This window comes from Lineus longissimus, chromosome 13, assembly GCF_910592395.1.
Source record: "Lineus longissimus chromosome 13, tnLinLong1.2, whole genome shotgun sequence".
Classification (NCBI taxonomy): Eukaryota; Metazoa; Nemertea; class Pilidiophora; order Heteronemertea; family Lineidae; genus Lineus; species Lineus longissimus.
The window spans coordinates 1,738,343-1,751,126 of record NC_088320.1 but is presented as its reverse complement, the minus strand read 5'-3'; positions in this window follow the sequence as shown (position 1 = coordinate 1,751,126).

Genomic DNA, 12,784 nt, shown 5'->3' with positions numbered 1-12,784 from the left:
GAGAAATATTTACCATGGTGAGCATGGTAAATTCTACGTAAACTCTGAATTCACCATGGTGAACGGTGAATTCACCATGGTGAGCATGGTAAATCTGAGATCTTTTTCGTAAGGGAGGAGGGGCGCAGTTGATTCTGCAGGTGTGAAAGGAGAAACTTTCCGAATTGGCGAAATAATCTGGATGAACCATGGATGTATGGACCATTACGGCTGCAGAGGAAAATCACCATATGGCGGAACGACGGGAACGGGATGAGCATTTGCGTTCCCATGGTTCCGTTCATCACGTGTTGCACGTTTTTTAAATCGTCATGAATCTGAAGCGTTTCACGTGTTAATTCTGCAAGCAAGACTGAAGGATACAGGTCAGCATCATAACAAACACTTGACGTGGTCAAAACATGGTTATTTCTAAGTAGAAGGCGTGGTTTGTTGTTATAATAGTGGTGGTTAGGCCTACTCTCTAAGAATATGTAGGCCTATAGACTTGGTGGTAACACAGCGCCGATTTCGATGGAGAAGTCCAGGGAGGTGCTGCTATCTGGTGCACTAGTGATGCCTTAGACTACACACATTATCTATGTCTGATATCTCCTGATGATGAAAATGCCTTGAAAACATCGGACAGCCGGCAAGGTACATGTTCCCCTGGTTTGGGTTAGCATTATATCATTAGCTGGCAATAGTGGCATATGGGAGACAACAGACTAGCTACTCAGTTGACCTATTGACCTAAATATCTATAAATATAAGAGCATTTCAGCGGAGAAGATGGGCAAAGATCATGTGGAATGGAGGTTGATCAGTCCTTGTTCTTTCTATTTTTTGTAGGTGGTAACGGTCAACTAACAGAACCAGGTAGGACCAGCAACTATGATGATAATTTATACGATAGACCTACTCATTTTCTTGTAAAATGTTCTTGCTAGGCTACCTCTTTATATATATTTATCAGGACACCTCTCTATTCAAAAGGAAGCATTCTGTTAAGGCTGGCATGTCCGTGTTAGAGAAGTTGTATTTTGAAAAGAACTGAGGCAGATTGGCCTCTGCTATCATTGCTGGTGCATCTTTAGAGCAACAGCCATGAAAGAGCTGGAATGCACCAACCTTCAGCGCGGAAATATTGAACCGTTTCAATCATATTCAACTGTATCGGAACGTAGGCGTCTACAGTCTGTATGTCTAAAACGTAACGTTGACATGCCGTTTCCGACAAATGAAAGACCGGCCGAAGCAACTGACAAGTGTGTCTAAAGAAACTAATCAATGCTACTGATCGTCCGCTAAACTCAATACAGAACTGACTATACAGGCGTGAAATCCGAGCGCACTTGTCGTGACTTTTGCACTCGCGTAAAACCAATAAATTTTGTTATGTGGTCGTGTTCTTTGTACAGTCATGAGCTGTCACTATTTGACTTGTTTAGGTCTTGGCATTTCCGCTGCCTTGTTCGACTGCCACTCCCAAATCAATTTGGCATTATATCAAAAGGAAGCGTTATTGAGTTGCGTTTTATTGCTCATTGTGTATGAATTCAGTTGGAAATTGAAATCAACACTTGTTATGATAGTCTAGTGCTGCATAACATTATTTGTTACATAACATTATTCCAGCCGCTAGTTCCCGCCCATACAAAGTCATAGTCCCCCTTTCAGATAGTTACCTGCATCGCCATGATATTTCATTTATTGGGAAAAGTCTATGATATTTCTAGGCCCAACAAGGTAAAGTCAAGCTGGTATCATTACAACAATTTGAGAGTACTGATAGAATATAGTCTGTCCATTCCAAAAAAAAAAAAAAAAAAAAAAAAAAAGAAAAAAAAGAGACTCCTCCATTCCTGCTGTCTGCCAGATACCGTCCGTCGGGTTAATTGCAGATGTCTCCAGATCCCCTCAGTATTCAGGACTGCTGATAAACTCCCCATCGATGTCTCTGTGGGGTTCATTAGCACAGAATCTAATTTACTCATCTTTCCACTCCTTACTTATTGATTGACATCTTGAGAGAAATGGGGACCAGGTTGTTCCTTCAGCAACATCAGGACGGGAAAATTGGTTATTGCGTCTCATTTTGTCAAAGTCGACAATGATTTTGAAAATCATCATTTAAAACATCACCCTTCCACTTGAAATTCTTCTTTATTACAAAAGTGTTTTATCATGATTACATGTTGTTTTAAAGAGAAAATGAACCCGATGTTAGTTAATGCTAATGACCCCCTTGGTTGGTATCGAGACTGCGGGACGCAGATGGAGTCGTATCTAAAATAATAGAATGTTTAAGATGGTGTGACTAGTATGGGCTTTGACAATTTGCCATGTTGAAAAGACTTTACTCTTTTTACACTGCAAAGGCAAAGATTGACGCAAATGGCCATAATATTGGCTATTAGCTTGTACCGTCCTCCACCCTTGGCTTGATTCCATTGATAGGCCAAATGTTATCCTTTACCTAGCCACTACTGTTACCATCTTTTTACGTTATGTCCTTGACCTGATGACAGGCTTCTAGAGATAGAAGGTTCTCTACCAGTTCCAGTCTATAGGCCATTACCCCTGAAGTTATCCCAGTTTCTTTACTGGTCAGTTCCAGTTCCAGTCTATAGGCCATTACCCCTGAAGTTACCCCTGTTTCTTTACTGGTCAGTTCCAGTTCCATCTATAGGCCATTACCCCTGAAGTTACCCCAGTTTCTTTACTGGTCAGTTCCAGTTCCAGTCTATAGGCCATTACCCCTGAAGTTACCCCAGTTTCTTTACTGGTCAGTTCCAGTTCCAGTCTATAGGCCATTACCCCTGAAGTTACCCCAGTTTCTTTACTGGTCAGTTCCAGTTCCAGTCTGTAGGCCATTACCCCTGAAGTTACCCCTGTTTCTTTACTGGTCAGTTCCAGTTCCAGTCTATAGGCCATTACCCCTGAAGTTACCCCTGTTTCTTTACTGGTCAGTTCCAGTTCCAGTCTATAGGCCATTACCCCTGAAGTTACCCCAGTTTCTTTACTGGTCAGTTCCAGTTCGAGTCTATAGGCCATTACCCCTGAAGTTACCCCAGTTTCTTTACTGGTCAGTTCCAGTTCCAGTCTATAGGCCATTACCCCTGAAGTTACCCCTGTTTCTTTACTGGTCAGTTCCAGTTCCAGTCTATAGGCCATTACCCCTGAAGTTACCCCAGTTTCTTTACTGGTCAGTTCCAGTTCCAGTCTACTCTAAAGGCCCTTAGCCCTGAAGTTACCCCAGTTTCAGTAATCATCAGTAACAGTTCCTGTCTAGAGGGCATTACTCAGATGCACCAGAAAATGTACACAGACCTTCTAACAACTGTTTATACACTATCAAAAGCATCCCAGAATCCCCTCTTCCCAGGACTTCATCTGTAAACAGTTGAAGCCGAGCTTCTTTAATCAAGGGCATCCAATAATAGCGATCAGAGACTCAGGTGGCCTTGGGGTGAAATAAATCACTCGAAACCGTCTGGGACCTTCGTGATCAATAGTGCCCGATCCTGATCCGTTTCCACCACAAAGCGCCATTTATCGATTTGATTACATTTTAGATCGTCATGGTAATCTGGTGGTGTAGATAATCTCGACTCATTTGACGGAATATGATTGAAGTTGTGACATCATAAACTGTGTATTGGGACCGCACAGGTTTTGTATGTGGACGGGTTTGGTTGTGGTTTTGCCAGAAGAAGTCTGTGGCTGGGAAGATATTGGGACAGTTTCTTGAACTTGGTCGACTACAAATCTACAAAATTATCTTGATATGAAATTTAGTTCAAAATGGAATGGTGATGATGCCGGATGTGTGGTTCTGACACCAGCAGGTTAAAGTCAAGTTAGGTCTTCTTTTAAGTCAAGTAACACCGACGTAATCAATATTCGTTAATCTCTCTGCAAAAGAGTTTTGAATGAGACAGATACTTTGAAGCGATTTGTCTTAGTACTCTGGTTTGACTAATGGTCTTGATAGTCAATTAATTCTAAAGAATATTTTATGTGTGGTCGATATAACACTTAGGTTATTGCCAAGTAATAGTTAGACCCATTGGGAGATTTAGGAGGTGCTCCTAAAGTCTGGAAGAATAACAGATTTTACATGTAGGGGAAACTTGGGCACCCAGCGAAAAGATGGCCAGGCTGGGTTGATGTTGTCTCTGACAGTGGGATGGGGGGTGGAGGGTTGGGAGGAGTAGGTTGCGCTGGGAAGTTGTATCGTAGCTTTCCAACCTGATTTGACATCATATTGCATGCAGACCTCTTCTTTTTATGTCCTCTTGACTCTTTCTGTCCTGTATATCATATGCGCTTCTGCTAGAAGTTGAAACGGGGAGAGAAGCTGGGCTTTGTTTTGGGGATTTGCTGTAAACCTTACCCTGCTTCTGCAAAATTTGTCAACTCGGTGATAAAACAGAATGGCCTCAAGGAGAGGATTCTTGTGTTGTCCGAAAACACTGTTCACAAAAGCGTTAATCTTCATTTCAGTAATTAAGGCGCAGCCAGGCACATGTGCGTTGGTGAGAATGTAATCAACATAATCCAATCGTCTCAGATAACTTGCGCGGAAATCACATTTCAAGGTGTGTTTGTGGACTAATCAGAGGAAATTAGTTGTCTGAGTTGAGACAAAATCATTGCTTTGGTTCTCATCTCCTATCGTCAGTGGTTCGCTGTGGCTGCTTCTGATTCTGCTCTGGCCATGCTTGGGATGTCCTGTGTAGACCCAAGGAGGAAATCTGGTGGAAGTTCTTCATGTCCGGGTGGCTGATTTATGCTTGTGCATGTTATAAGCTTGTTATGGACTTGTTTTCACTGAAAAAGAGTCAGAACACTTGAAATGATCTTGATCAACTCCTTTGCACTCACTTGCATTCTCAGCTGCACGCTCCTAACATCAGCTGTCTTCCTTCAAATATGATTGTCAATCCTTGGAAATGAAATACGTGAAATTGAGATTGCAAAGTCTAATGCCTCCTAATGTGACAGCGAAATCGCTCCATATCCTAGCTCTCCTTATACCATGAAGGAGTCTCCCAGAATTGACAGTGAAGCATTGATTGGCTAATCATGTTGTCTTGTCTTTTGACGGCGAAATCAGGGTTCTAAAGAATACCTTCTTTTAAAGCAGACATTGTTCACGGCAGATGTATATGCCTAAGATATAGTTTGATATTGTCTAAACTGCCGTATTTTCTGCTGGTGCTTTTTGTGCGGGTTACGTCTATGGTAAATCATCTTCATTTTCGTAAGGCTGACACAGACATACCATATCATGTTAATCTCAGACTTTACAGACATAATCGACAAAGCACCGCAAGGATTACGACCCATTCCTTGATAGACAACAGATTATTCTCATGATCCTTATCTATATATTCTGTCACAGGAATAAATGATAACTGTTCTCTCGAGCCGAATAGGAAGAAAAAGTCATTGGAACTGCTCAGCCTGCTCGATGTTGGATCAACTTGTAAGTGAATTCTGGCAGTTTTTGGACAGTTGGGCATAAAGAGATGGCATTGTGGTTCTGTAAAATGATTTAAGGCAGCCTCAAACACTTTGAATATAACAAAATGTCAATATCTGCAAGATCTTGATTGTTTACTTGGAATGGAAACACTGCGGCTCAAGTAAAGTTACTGTTCACTTATGGGGCAGCGGTAGCGTTGTGGAAGAGAGTCGGCCTCATGATCAGGAGGTCGTGGGTTCGACTACCGGCCGAGTCACTGCTTAGTTCCCCTACTGGTTGAGTTCAAGTGAGCACCTTCTGGTTGCTCCTTGAAACCCCTGATTGATTTCTGTGGAGACCGGGGTAATAATATGATATCCCAGCGCTTTGAGCGAGAACTATAGTGTCACGGAATTGCGCTATATAAAAGACTTATTATTATTATTATACTTAAGAGTTGACCATAGGTACCACCATTTTGGCTAGATCTTGCAATCCTAAAGTGATAAGGACTCTTTCAATATGAAGTGAATGCCCTTCAAAAACATAGAAGGCTGTTCTCTGGAAAATTTGACAAGGAATAGACTCCCAACCTTTGAATCTGCACTTGCTTCATATTGAAAGATATCTAGTTGCTTTAGGATTTCAAGTTTGAGCCAAAATTTTGGTGCCTATGGTCACCCTTAAGCGTGACAAGCCTGGTGCGTCACCCCTGGTTTCCACCACTGTATGGTGTTGTGCATAGTCCCTTTAGAAGGCAAAACTTGCTCTGTCACCTAATCCTCCGTAATTGGTTTGGATCTCATCCTCTTCTACCTGGTTTCACATGAGATTCAATCAAAGCATTACTGTAGGACGATCCCTCATAACATGCAGACTTGGAAGATGAATGAGCATCTCGCTGGTTTTTCCGCTTCTCAGTTTTCGTTAACTGATCATGCCTTGATCATTTCTTAATTATTTCTTCACCAAAAGTGTTACGCCAATAACGGTCTGTTCTAACATGCACACTTTGAAGATAGAGTGAGCATCATTTCCGTTTTTGCATTAGTCTGTGGTGTAAACTGGCCTTGCTCACGCAAATAATGCTGAGAAAAGTCTCATCCAAATTGTGTGAGGTTATATTTTTTCAAAAAATATCGTCTCCAGTCTCAGTCTCCATCTACAGCATAGAAGACTCATTTCATTTTTGTGTAACTCTGCGGTGTAAACTGCCCTTACTCACGCCATAATGCTGCGAAATATCCCAACCAGATGGAGTTATATTTTTCAAAACTCACCTCGGCATTCTGTTGCATGCAGCAATAAAGCATTCACGCGAGGTTCAGGATGGTGGTCGATATGCAAAAAAATGTCAAGTTGAACAACATTTGGTTAAATTTCTGCCACTAATTTACATTTCTTGATTCTTTAAAAGATTTGTTTTCGAAGACTTCAATCTTTAACTGCATTTTGCAAATGTTACTCAAGGGGAATTAAACGTGCGAGACTTTATGGGTGAGCACAGTTTGAGCGGGTATTTGAACGTGATATTTCTACATTATACTGCATTGTGCACCTGATTCACTCATTAGGCCCCGTGGAAATTATTATTCGGTTCTTGGAGTGATTACTTCTTGGCAGAGATTGTTTTCCGATGCAATGATCCTGTGCAGTTGACTAGAAATAGAAGCGAGACAATTACTGATCTTTTTTGACAGGAATGCTACAAGCAGTAGTGTATACTCGGCTGCTTCAAAGAATAAAAGAAAGTTTCTTCTAGTTTTGGTTCAGCATTATCATCTTCAGGCACTTTAAGTCCGAATGATGCAGCATCACTTTCTCGACAAACTTTCCCATAAAAATCCTTTGAGGGAGTTGACCTTTTCAGCAAAAAGTGACAAGAAAGCTTTCACACATGGACTTGGCTGAGAACACAGAATTGGCTTGGAATTTCGTTCTAAGGAATAGGCCCTTGCATGTAGTGTGATATGCCATTAGGGAGATTGGATGAGGCGTGACCTTTTGAGGGCACAATGAGGTTGTAGATCAGACGTTTGTGACGTATACCAGATCCAGCAGGAGTATTGAGGTTTTCTTTGTCATAACGGAAGGCAGACTGGTTTCTTCCAGAACCTGAATGAGAAACTCGAGATTTTAAAGGTTGGTAAAAGGCCAGGTGTGACCATGGGCAAGTTTGGTTTCAGAAGTTGAATTCAGTGAATTATCAATTTGGCAATTTCAGAGTGGTAAAAGATTACCTTGCTGTCTCAAGTTGAGTTGAGTTTGTGACGATTCAGTTGTTGTAATACCACCTGTTTTGGCCTATTCAGTGGGTGGCACTTTCAAAAAGAAAAGGACTTCGTTGACTGATCAAAGCAAAATCGTAACTAGCAACTCTCTTCAAAAATGCAAAATGAAATAATGAAATACATTTGTACTCTTCCTGGAATTATCTGTAGAAATAATCTGATGGAAGCAGTGCCTTTCTTTAATCACAGCATATTGCTTTCTAATCGTAGATTTTTCCACATGTTTGTTACTGGCAGCATATCGATGGCTTCATCTGTTGGGCGACTGAGCAAAGCTCATGGTTTATAAACACTCAACAATAAATTCCTGCAATAGGATGATTTCATTTGAATTGACCTACTGATGCAAAAAATTAAGGCAGTGTGTTATTTTATGCAATATTGGAGCTAAAATGAATTAGTTGGAAGTTGGAAACATAAAAATCTGTGTTGTATTGAAGATGCATGCCCTAACGCTTTGACTGCATGATAAACCTTACAAGACATTTTTGAGGAAGAGGAGAGAAAATAGAAGCATTCAATTGATTCTTATGAGCGTTCCCATTGTTTACACAAACCAGCAAAGAATAAGCCTGGAACCCCATACGTTTCTTCTTCAAATATCTCATCTATTTGATGGAAGTTTACATGAATATGAGTGGAAGCTATATTTGACGAAGTCTGGGAGTTGTTTGTTATGTTTGAAGGGCATGTCTGCTCAGAAGCTTATGATATATCATGTTCCTGCTCCTGCTTTGAAAAGGTTGTTTATTTGGGAAGGGGGGGGGGGGGGGTGCATAGAAGTAACAACGTATGATAATCTCTCAAAATTTGACATTTAAAAAAGTTGGCTTAAGCCCTGGTTGTTGCAGAACACTCGGGCAATCTTCAGTCGGCGTTGACAGAATTTTAATCACGTTGAGGAAAATTTTCAGATGTTATTGACATCAGCGATGTTGTGTAAACTGTTTAGCTAATTTCAGGCTAATCATGATTCTTAATAACATCATGTGCAGTGAATTCTGTGGAGTGTTGACTCATCTGACTAAGAATGTAAACTCATTTAAAATCAAAGTGCTAAGAATAAGGTTGCTCAAGGATGTTGGTGGTGAATTGGACTTTAGGAAATCTGGTGGTGAGTTTGAGTTGGGGACATTTTCACCAGGGTGCCCTATCTTTCTCAGAATCCTTGATTCGCCCCTGAACAATATCAAAGAATATATTACCACATCTAACAATATCAAGTAAACTTATACTACTAGAACTGTAGTGAGTGGGCTCGCACTTAAAAGAAAAAGAAGACAAATTTAGTCCTCAGACTTGTGATGTTAAAAGATTAAACAGCCAGAGCATAAAGCAGCGGCACAACACAAATCTGCTTTGAAAAGAACAAAAGACAAGAATCATTGACGAAAGAAACATTAGCAAAGTTTCTCTAATCCCTTTGTGTAGCATTAGACACGATATATTGCACTAATTGGCCAAGTTTGTTTAGAAACAATAAATTTATTTTAATTGCAGAATTAAATGGTCCGATAATCGTGGTTTTAATCGCTTTTTGTGGATGCTGAAGAAATTTCTCTGCACAAGAAATGGCTTTGGAAGGTGACATGCTGTTTTCAAAGATGTGGGTGTTAAATAAAAAAAACAAACACATAAGCAATATGCACCTTTCAACACCACAAACGAACATCCTTGAACAAAAACATGCACCGAACAAGTTAATCTGCACTCGGTATCTCAAATATATCATCACAACTGTGTCAGTAGAGAATACAATAAAACACATATATATCGGGTGAACCCATTTTTCATTCCATCCTGTCATTGACAAGATTTCATAAAGGCAATTTTTACTAGCAGTGCAGCTAGCACATCATAGAAACCTTCTCGTTTTCTCAAAGAGGGCACTTTTTTCTGCAAGGCAACTTTGAATGCTAACTTTTATGAAAGTTCGCTATATGTTTGTACTTGGTACACTGTGGTTGTTTCCACCCCTGTGCACTTTGGATGGTTGTGTATATTACTGCATTTCCCGGTTCATGTAAGCATAGCTGATTGCTTTTTGATATCATTTTTGAACAGAATAGCTATATCTCATGACGATTGCGGTTGGGAAGTGATTGCTGGTTGGGAACAAAGCAGTATATTGGCTGTTGACTAATACAACAGATATATATCACTCATGTGAAAAGACAACGAGATGGTCATTGGTCAAGATAACATGTACACTGATAGAATATTTCACCTTTTGCCAAATTGTAATTTCTGAAATAAAGATTTGTGTGCTCACACACTCCTCTTGCATCTTGAATGATGATGACCTAAGAAGTCTGCAAGTCAGTATCGCAATATCTTTGTCATTTACAGTCTTTTCTCAAGAGCACTTGAGCCAAACTACTCATAAATTGGGCACATCCTGTTGGGAGAATGAATAACTGTACAGAGGCACTGGAGGCAATAATTGACAGATCGGTAACCATTTTGAGACGTAAGAGTCTTTCATTAGCTTGTTAACACTTTCAAGATTTTCGTGAGCGTGAGTTTTAAATTCCCTGTGTAGGTTATATTTGATGCAAAACGTAAATCAATTTTGTGATAGGTCTTTGCAACTATTCTTGAAATTACAGATTTACACATGTTGTCATATAATAGAGAGGTGTCCTGATTACCAAGGTGTTTATTCATTGGGTTTGAAAATTAGCGTATTTAAGACTGTGTCCAAAATTGCATGTAAATTACGTGTGCACCTTTTTGGCTCACCGTTCGGGGAGTCTATACAATAGCACTGTGTCCGTTGTCGTTGTATCCTGTGGCACGTTTCTTATGTTTCTTATGTCTTATATTGCACGTTTCTTATGTTTCTTATATGGCCGCCAGGCGGCCATCTTGAAAATTAAACAAGTCGGCTTGAAACCAAATTTCATGTGATTTTATATCTATGCTCTCTCTACACCGTCCCTGATGTTCAGTCAAATCCATTGACCAATATGGCCGCCAGGCGGCCATCTTGAAAATTAAACAAAGTTGGATTGAAACCAAATTTCATGTGATTGTATATCTATGTACTCTCTACAACGTCCCTGATTTTCAGTCAAATCCATCGACCAATATGGCCGCCAGGCGGCCATCTTGAAAATTAAACAAAGTCCTATTACTCCAAAACTAATGGTCGGATTGCAACCAAACTCATGTGATTATGTATCTATGTACTCTTAACAATATCCCTAATTTTCAGTCAAATCCCATGACAAATATGGCAGCCAGGCCGCCATCTTGAAAATTCAACGAAGTCCTTTTACTCCTAAACTGTTGAACAGATGTCAACAATTTCCATGTGACATGTACACTATTCAATAACCCTGAAATTTAGTCAACTTTATAACCAAAATGCAAAAGTTAGATGGTACCAGTTATTTTGTTTTGTGCCATTGAGCCAAGAAGAATAATATTATTCAATGGAATCAAAACCGGTGAAACTAGCCAGAAACTGTTCTCACTGCAAATGACATGCATTACATTACCCGAGGTGAGCACATGGTCCCTGGACCATTTTTTGGGAATCTTGTCCGAAATGCACCTGGCGATTACTGAGCGATTTCGTCAAATTTGGCGTATTTTTTGCCAATATTTGTGCGATTAAAACTGGATCAATACCGAGCGATGAAGTGGAAAATACGGTAGCAATTTTCAGCGACTATTTTATGCCAGCAAATCTAAGTAATTGGATGACGATTTCGATTTCCCATGAGAAGATGTGCTAGACATTCAGGTAAGTGATCAAAATGGTAAGTATAACATGACATTTTTATACTGAAACTTAAAAAACAAACCATGTACACATCTGTGGCCTCTTCCCAGGCCAATTGATAATCATGTTTTCCCACGAGGCGTAAGAGAGGGATTAGCATTGTTGGTCATTCAAGATTGGCCAACTGTAGGGTCTCGTATCGCATTATGGAAAGACTCCACCCACCTTGTTTCTGCTTGTGAAGGTGATCTCAGGAAACCCATGAAATAGTGTTAAGGCGCATTGGAGGCAATTTTCAAGCATCGGTTCACCTTGTTGATAATAATTTTCTACCTTTTGTTGAGGAGAAGTTATTGACCTGTGGAAAAAGGAGTCTAGATTCTATCAAATAACTTAAAAACTAGTGGACATCAGAGGACTCGTATCTTGAGGTGACACTGGGCCGGCAGTAATGTTGTTTGCAACGTGCCGCAAATGTGCATCTGATAATGTGCATAAACAACTTATAGACCTTTTGTCCACATTTCTGATACACCCCAGAACCACCAACTACAGGAGGAAAGCTTCATTACTATCAGGCCAGCATTATATCGAGACACCCCCTTTTTCCAAAAAAAATGGTTCAATTTTATTCAGTCAAAAATCACACCCATTTTTGATGAGAAGTTTGACATGATCCTTTACATGGATTGGTAGTCATGAAACTTATTGATCCTCTTATCGCTGTTGAGAGTCTCTCATGACTCGAGGCATGAAATGGAACATTCATGGCAAATATGGTTTAAATCGCTGTTAGGTGTGACAAGTGATGATCCCTTATGCTGTCACACTCATTCATGTCATTTTAGTGGTCGTGATCCAAATTGCCTCTATGGCTAAAAATGGATTCAGCTTCAAATATCGACACTACACACCTTCATCTATTGAACATCCTGACGCATATAGAAACCTGACGAATCGAGTAATTGGCCACATCCCGGCCAATGAGATCAGAGTCATGTTTTACCCATTCACACGCAGCCTGCCGGATCTTTAAATGTACGGCCCCATTGATTGCGGTTCGTACATGATTAATAGTTAATCTGTAATTGGGTCTTATTTAAATTTTTACAGCATCGACTGGTGGGGTTGCGATTCTGTGATGATCGGACAAGTGCATATGATTGGTTGCTGTGAGCGCATGCTTCCTTCCACATGGAGAGTTAAATGACGACAGCATATTTTAAGCCCCCCACCCCCCCCCCCACACACATGTAGGCCTACTTCTACAGTGGATACTTGAGATAACGACAGACTGTACACTTCTTATAA